This window comes from Globicephala melas, chromosome X (genome assembly GCF_963455315.2).
Source record: "Globicephala melas chromosome X, mGloMel1.2, whole genome shotgun sequence".
NCBI lineage: Eukaryota > Metazoa > Chordata > Mammalia > Artiodactyla > Delphinidae > Globicephala > Globicephala melas.
In genome coordinates this window covers 105,830,858-105,839,307 of record NC_083335.1, presented here as the reverse complement: position 1 = coordinate 105,839,307, position 8,450 = coordinate 105,830,858, and the positions used below count along the sequence as shown (strand labels likewise).

General features: G+C 45.6%; 1 protein-coding gene across 1 annotated transcript in view; it reads left to right on the top strand.

The window, feature by feature from the left end:
* The first annotated feature begins 632 nt into the window (after nucleotides 1–632).
* Nucleotides 633–8,450, top strand: part of PDK3 (pyruvate dehydrogenase kinase 3) — a 128,132-nt gene continuing 120,314 nt past the window's right edge. The window contains exon 1 of the mRNA XM_060292127.2: nucleotides 633–852. The gene's annotated coding sequence lies outside the window, so the exon portion shown is untranslated. The remainder of the gene's footprint in view (nucleotides 853–8,450) is intronic.

Here is an 8,450-nt window from a genome sequence, read left to right as displayed (position 1 = left end):
GTTACCAGGAGCTCGCTTGTGAACCCACGTGGAAAAGCGCGGAAACAGCCTCGTGAGATGCCTGCCAGGGGTGGATAGTCAGGGAGAGGCTGCAGAAGCGCAACCGCCCCGGGCGCGGGAGCGCTTTATGTGAGCCCTGAGGGCAGCGGGGATGTGATTTGCGGAACTACAATCAGGTGGTGTCTTAGCACGCACGAGGAGACTAGGATTCGAGCACAAGCAGTTTACTTGGGAGGTGAAACCCGGAAGCACCAGCAGGAAAGTGGGGAAAAGAGGAGGAGGGAAGGCAGTCAGGACAAGTTATTGGTGTCAGTGAGCAGGTGACGACTGGGGACAGCAGGCAGCCTGGGGAGCACGCATCTCCAAGTGGCTCCACTTGGCGGTGAGAAACTGGGATGTTGTGCGGTCGGGTCCCTTTCATCAGTGATTGAGGACCGCTTCCTGGAACTCCTGGCTGTCCTGGGTGTGTGGTGCGCACTCGGCAGAAGCTGGTGGTGAAAGGCTGTCAGCCTGCGTGGGACTGAGCGCTGAGCCCACACGGTCAGGACACCTACGGTGCTGCCAGGGCGGCTGGGAATTGCTCACCTCGCAACAAGGACAGTCTCTTATGAAATCGCCTGCCGCCCGCGGGGTTGGTGTTAGGCGGGCCTGCTGGTCTGCAGCCAGAGGGCAAGCTTCGCCCGCGGGCCCTCATCCCTCAGCCGCGGGCTTCGAGGCCTTCAGTCGGTCTGTGCAGCCTGGCTGGATTTCCAGGACCGCCTCGGCCTAAGGATGGTAAGGGGCCCACGTCCTGCAGATCATGAGGTTCCAGAAGATTTACGCTGCTTCTGCTCTGGAATTAGCATCCGCAAGGTAAGGAGGAGGCAACAGCGACCACCCACCCTTGCCTAGTATATTTTCTGTTTACTCCGTTGCTGGATCTCGGAGCCGCGCTGGGTTCTCTGAAAATCCACCCCTTCCCCCATTGCACCAGGCTGAGCGTAAGAGCAAAGCTGTGAGAGGCAGCCAGCGTTCGTGGAGTTCCTTCTTGAACTGTCTTCTCTGTTTCTTCCTGGTTTAATCTCTGGCCTTGATCATGTGCCACTGTCTTTTTTTTTAAATACAATAGATTGGTACAGTGCCCGGTACAAGGTAACTGAGCAGTAAATGTTATTTTTTTTATTATTAAATTTATTTATTTATGGCTGCGTTGGGTCTTTGTTGCTGTGTGCGGGCTTTCTCTAGTTGTGGCGAGTGGGGGCCACTCTTCGTTGAGGTGCGTAGGCTTCTCATTGCAGTGGCTTCTCTTGTTGCGGAGCACGGGCTCTAGGTGCGTGAGCTTCAGTAGTTGTAGCACGCGGGCTCAGTAGTTGTGGCTCGCGGGTTCTAGAGCGCAGGCTTAGTAGTGTGGTGCATGGGCTTAGTTGCTCCGTGGCACGTGGGATCTTCCTGGACCAGGGCTCGAACCCGTGTCCCTGCATTGGCAGGCGGATTCCTAACCGATGCGCCACCGGGGAAGTCCCCCACTGTCTCTTTTGTTTACCTTTCTTGCCTTACGGTGCTGATGAGAGCATGAGGAGAATGCTACACCCATCCTAATCATCACCCATGAGGTGACAGTGGGAGTGATGGGAAATAGGAGAGAATGACAAGGACAATTTGACCTAGCCAAGAAAGGGATCCCCAGGCATGTGTCCAGAGTTTAGGAAAAAAGATTTTTAAAAATCTACCAAAAATATGGGCATGAGCTCATGGTCAGAGAATCCAAAAGATAGAGATGAGCAAGAGAAAATGGTTGCTAAAAAAACCTGTTTGTGATACATCACCACAAAGGAGGCTGGAGAAGAGAGAAAATGGGACAGATCTAAGGAAACCATCAAGGCTGCACAGAGGGCTCTAGATAGCTTTGATTTTAAAGCGATATGTACAAAACCAGAAATCTGGCATCATTAAAGGAGAAACACAAAGCATGTCATAAATTTCTCAGGATCGAATCAAAAGACCAGAATAAGCTCAGATTTGAGAACAATAGTAATGATAGCAATAAAAAAGCTTTTATGTTCTGTTTGAAACAGGAAGAAGGAAAGGATGGGTCTGCTTGGGGCGAGTGAAGTGATACAAAAAATGGCAGAGAGAAGAAGCACACAGCTTCTGGTTTGTCCTTTTTCTTACTGTTTATTAAGGCCAGTGCTCTTTAACCTGGAAAGGGTGAAAGACTCTTGGTTAAACTAGGGGTCGGTGAAGAAATTAAAAAGAGGCCTTGGGTGTTCGGAACAAGTTCAAGTCAGGCACTCTGTAGGTGGAAGGGGTTGTCATGGGGGGTAGGGTATTCTGTTTTGTACGTCAAGTTGTCAATGTCAAAGAAGTGTTGTCTCACAAAAAGAGAGGGGGAAATGAAGGATCTGAAAACCATGGCAAATGAAAGGTTCTGGGTGGGTTTAGCCTGGAAAGGGGGAGACTTGCAGGAAGGCCATCCAAGCTTGGAGAAGGACTAGAGCGCGCTGTAATAGGGTGGAGAGCGTAGCTGAGCCCGGTGGGTTGACATTCTGGGAAAGTCCAATTCAGTATTAAAAGTTCCGAAGGCTTCGAAGTAATTACCATTGACTAACTGCCTCAAAGCAACGATGTCTCCATAACAGTAAAGTTCAAACCGAGAGTAACTGAATTTGTCGAGACTGTTGTGGACAGAATTTTCTAACAGGGTATGAGGTTAGGTTAGGATCCCAGGCATTCGTTCTTAGCTTTTTCTAGGCCATGGACTCCTTTGAGAATCTGATAAAATGCCCTTTATGTTAAAATGCCCATCTGTGCCAACACACCACTTTTTATGTTCAAAATCAAGGAGTCCACTTTCCCTAAAATGGGATTGTGGTCCCCAGGTTCAGAAGCCCACAGCTAAAGGGATTCTTCTCTCTCTAAAATGCAGCGATTCTAAACCCTTTCCCTAGAAGTTGCCCTTTCACGAATCTCTCCCCAGAGGTCTTTTGTAAACATTTTCATCGCTCGATTAAAAAAAAAAAATGGACAGGGCGTTCACCTAATTCATGAAACCAGCTGAGTGTTCAGGGCGACCCAAAACTTTGTTTCTTAATGTATGATTTCTGTCATGTGGCAGAACTTTCTCTCAACACCTGTGTGTTTGACACTTGCCACACACGATCCAATGCCAAATCTCAAAGGTTCGACTTTTTTAAAAAAAAAATCATGAAAGGACTAATTCCAAGTTGTTTGCCCTTGGCTTTCCCTGTGTCGGCTTCAGGTCAAAGCCACGTTGTAATACACAGAAGCACCACCAGATGGCACCATTGGGAAAGTCTTGCTTTGCTAGTTGGTTTCCCAGCTCTGACGTCTATTCTAAACATAGCCTGGTAAAATGCTTATGGAAGAGGGAAGAGAATCTATTATGGGGGAGGAAAAACACCAATGACAAGACAGCCCTGGCACTTTCTTGGATTTGGGTATACAGAGTCAAGCTTTGATTACTTCTACTTCTTAATTGTCCGCTTTGGGAGGCAGATGCATAGATTTATGTAAAACGTAAGCATTTCTTACATCCACATACATACATATTCTGCCTCTGCTGATGCTCTGTGTGATTTAGAAGCTGCTCATAAGTTGGGGGAAGAGCCTCTTCCTCTTTTGGATTGTAAACTTGCACATTCATTCTTTTATTGCGTCCGTCTCCTACTTCACTTCCAGTAAGTTTATTCGGTTTGCATGGAAACATCACAAAAGGCCTTTCTGGGAAAGGAAAATCTCGGTTACATCAGCTCTCTCTGCTGTGAACATCAGGCCAGTTGGAAAGATGAAAGGGAAAGGAGAGGGCAGAAGTGAGCATGGATGGAAAGCAGGATTATCCCTGAAATTGACATGTCTGTTCGATCGTCTCTTGCTCCTTCCAGCTTTTTCTTAAAAAATAAGTTTTCTCAAAACCCGTGTTCGTGCTACATTAAGCCTCATGTTTCTGTTTCTCATTTTACTGCTTGGGATGGCATTTGCTGCCACTTGGTAAGCTTCCTTAAGAGAGGGAGTGATGTCGGTTAGACTACAGTTACCTGTGTTGAGAAAGGACCCTCCATTGTTTTGTGGTCTTTGGCAGGCAGCTAGCAGATGCCATGTCTCTTTGGGGCACAGCTTTGGCCAGCCTTCTCTTCATTTTTATACCTGCAAGTGGAAAATCACCACTTTAATGAGCCACATCCTCTGTGGAAAAAAATGTTTGCAATTACCCAACAGAGGAAAACGCCCTTTCTAAGATCTTTGAGAAGAGGTACTGCAGACCGCCCTCCACCCCCCCCCCACCAAATTCACAATGGGGGAATTCTTCTCGCCTTACATTCTATTTCAGAGATAGTTCTGCTAGAATCCTGCATTTCTGAGCGAAGAGTTGTGAAACAGAATTCTGGAGTGGTACAGCTGGGAGAAGCCAGGCGTATTGGCCTTGAGGAGGCATCTTCCTGGTCTGGCTCTGTGCTGGGCGTCCAGGGCATGCAGAGAGTAAAGAGATACTGTTCCTCTCCTCCAGGAGCTTCCAACCTAGTGGGAAACACAAACATACAGAGACCCTATGTTATGCCTGGAATTATAGTTGAGTGCCAAGAGCAAAATAAAATCAAAGTGCAGTTCTGCTTGGCTGGGCAGGGCTGCAGCAAGTGAAAATCTACTAAAATGCAGACTGTTAGCAAAGTCAAATTATCCTTTGTCCTCAAAATGTAAGTAAGTGGATGGATGTGGGCTATTTTTCTTCTTCTTTATACTTTTCTATGCTTTGTAAAAATTCTAAAATAAGCACGTTTAGGTTTTTTGCCCTCATTATAAAAGTAAGTGGGAGTCTGAAGAGGAAAACGTATACTTTTTTTTTTGGTAACAGTCATACTAATGTTAACAAAAGCGAACACTTATTTGGTGCCAGGTACCATTCTAGGTGCTTTTATATATTAACTCATTTAATCTTTCTAGTTACCTTATGAAAGACGTGCTGTTATTAAACCCATTTTACAGAGCAAGCAGTTGAGGCACAGAGAAGTTAAGTAGCTTGCCTGGGTTGCCGTAGGATTTAAGTGGCGGGGCAGACTGGCCCCAAAGTTGGAGTTAAACTAAATAAGTTTGGTGAACATTATGAAGGAAGAGTTTTTCCTCCTGAATTAATTTCCCAGAGAACTGAAGCTGGTCATCCTGTCTCAGGATTGGGCTGGGGAATGACATGTTCCTGGAGCAGGATGGGTCAGTAAGGGCAATGCTGGGATTGGAGGATCAGGCCTAAGAGGCTCAGTTACTTGGGGGAACCCGCAAGTATAGACCAAAGAGTTTCCAGCTGGTTGGCCTAGCCTGGCCTAAAGGGTTGTGGGAAATAGCAAGTCCTTCTCTAGAAAAGCTGCTCCCCCTGGGAGGGAGTGTGGCGGGGGTGGGGGGTGGGGGGGTGGGGAGGGACAGAGTTGTGGCAGGTAAGCAGAGTGTCATGGAGAAAGGGATTGGGGTTTGGGTCAGGGGTTAGCGTTACATATTGGGGTTAGGGTTAGGGATTAGAGTCATGTGATAGGGTTTGGGGTGAGAGGATTGTGGGTAGAGTCTGGTACTTGGCTTAGGGATAAGGATTTGGGTAACCATCGGAGTTTAGGGCAAGAAAATACAATACGGAAATATCTTTGCATTCTCAAATGCTAATGGGATACATTCCTATGGTAGAAGTCTCTGGATTTGAAACACACCTTTATGTTTTTTTGAAGCACAGATTTTTTTGGTCTTTTTTATTATGGTAAGACATATGGTCTGGTAACATAAAATTTACCATCTTAACCATTTTTAAGTGTGCAGTTCAATAGTTTTAAATGTATTCACATTGTTATGAGTCAAGTTCTCTAGAACTTTTTTTTAACATCTTTATTGGAGTATAATTGCTTTACAATGGTGTGTTAGTTTCTGCTTTATAACAAAGTGACTCAGTTATACATATACATATGTTCCCATATCTCTTCCCTCTTGCGTCTCCCTCCCTCCCACCCTCCCTATCCCACCCCTCCAGGCGGTCACAAAGCACCGAGCTGATCTCCCTGTGCTATGCGGCTGCTTCCCACTAGCTATCTATTTTACGTTTGGTAGTGTATATATGTCCATGCCACTCTCTCGCTTTGTCCCAGCTTACCCTTCCCCCTCCCCGTATCCTCAAGTCCATTCTCTAGTAGATCTGTGTCTTTATTCCCGTCTTGCCCCTAGGTTCTTCATGACCTTTTTTTCCCCTTAGATTCCATATATATGTGTTAGCATACGGTATTTGTTTTTCTCTTTCTGACTTACTTCACTCTGTATGACAGACTCTAGGTCCATCCACCTTGCCACAAATAACTCAATTTCCTTTCTTTTTATGGCTGAGTAATATTCCATTGTATATATGTGCCACATTTTCTGTATCCATTCATCTGTTGATGGACACAAACTGAAACACTATACCCGTCAAAAAACAACTCTCCTTCCCTCCAGCTTCCGGTAACCACCATTCTACTTCCTGTTTCTATGAGTCTGACTACTCTAGGTACTTATGTAAGTGGAATCATTCAGTCTTTTTGTGACTAGCTTATCTCACTTACCATAATAACCTCATAATGACCACAAGGTTCATCCATGTTATAACATGTGACAAGATCTACTTCCCTTTTTAAAAAAATTAATTTATTTATTTTATTTATCTATTTTTGGCTGCATTGGGTCTTCGTTGCTGCACGCGGGCTATCTCTAGTTGCAGTGAGCTGGGGCTACTCTTCATTGCGATACACGGACTTCTCATTGTGCTGACCTCTCTTGTTGGGGAGCATGGGCTCTAGGCACGCGGGCTCAGTAGTTGCAGCACGCAGGCTCAGTAGTTGTGGCTCGTGGGCCCTAGAGCGCAGGCTCAGTAGTTGTGGCGCACGGGTTAGTTGCTCCGTGGCATGTGGGATCTTCCCAGACCAGGGCTCGAACCTGTGTCCCCTGCATCGGCAGGCAGACTCTCAACCACTGCGCCACCAGGGAAGCCCTTCCTTCCTTTTTAAGGTTGATAATATTCCATTGTATGTGTATACTTTATGTTGTTTATCCTTTCATTTGTCAGTGGATATTTGGGTTGCTTCCACCTCATGGCTCTTGTGTGAGTAGTGCAGCTGATTTTTGTGTGTTCATTTTGTATCCTGCAACTTTGCTGAATTTATTAGTTCTAACAGGTGTTTTTTTGTAGTCTCTTTGGGGTTTTGAAGTACAGATTTTTTAAAAAGCAGCCTCAGTGTAAGAACAAAATATTAATGTATGGCTGAAATTATGAGTGCCTCAATAGTTCTTGAGAAAGTAAGTTGAAACTTCACCAGAGATAACATTTATCCAAATTCCAGTAAATCTGAAATTCATGGCACCATCAGTTTTCCCCCTTGACATAAAAAAAGAGTAGAGTAATTGTATAATAGTTCCCTTTGTCCATTACATAATGGAGGGAAGTGGGCAGCTTTGTCAGTTAATCTGTTATAATATTCATGCCTGTGACTTTTTTTTTTTTTTTCTGTACGTGGGCCTCTCACTGCTGTGGCCTCTCCCGTTGCGGAGCACAGGCTCCGTGCGCGCAGGCTCAGCGGCCATGGCTCACGGGCCCAGCCGCTCCGCGGCATGTGGGATCTTCCCGGACCGGGGCACAAACCCGCGTCCCCTGCGTCGGCAGGCGGACTCTCAAGCACTGCGCCACCAGGGAAGCCCATGCCTGTGACGTTTTTGTTTTCAATGACATTTCTATTCCCTTATCCTTCTAGGGAGGTTTCTGATAACCATAAATAGTTTCATAATGCCAGTGCAGAGCATAAAACACTGCATTAGGGTTTCTGGAGATTTCTGATTACGGTGAGTATACAGTCCATGGTGTTTCAGCTTCACGATTATGAAGTTCACAGTAAGAGATGGTGGTGCTAGTAAAGGAAAAGGTCTGACTTTGAGGTTCATCTTATAGGTCAGTGCTAGCATCTTCTAATGAGGCTCCTACACATACTGTAGAAGAAATGTATTTGCAAAATCTCACTGCAAAGTAGGACTCTTTTTCAACAGATTGTTCGCCTATGGCTGTCCTTCAGTTTGGAGATTGTCGGCATTCTTGGAGGTAAATGCACATGTGGTAGAATGAAAAGCATTCTTACTTTGCTACGATTTGAAAGAGTTACTTTTACTTTGAAAAAAATATTCTGAGACATTGATTCTGAACATTTTGGGACTTGTGGCAACATTATTGGGTTAATTTTAAACGTATCCTATTCTGAATCCATCAGAGTTCTTAGTTGCCAACATCAGAATCTCCTCTAGTTAGTTTAAGGAGTTTATTCAAAATTTTAAATAGCTTTTGGAGTCTTGGGGAGGGCCAGAGAGCCAGTCTTGGAGGCTACACAGCTGGAGAAGCAGGCAGAGCGCTCAGATGTCCCATAGGACTGTTCCAGAGAAAGCTCCCTGCCTCGGTACTTATGATCCTG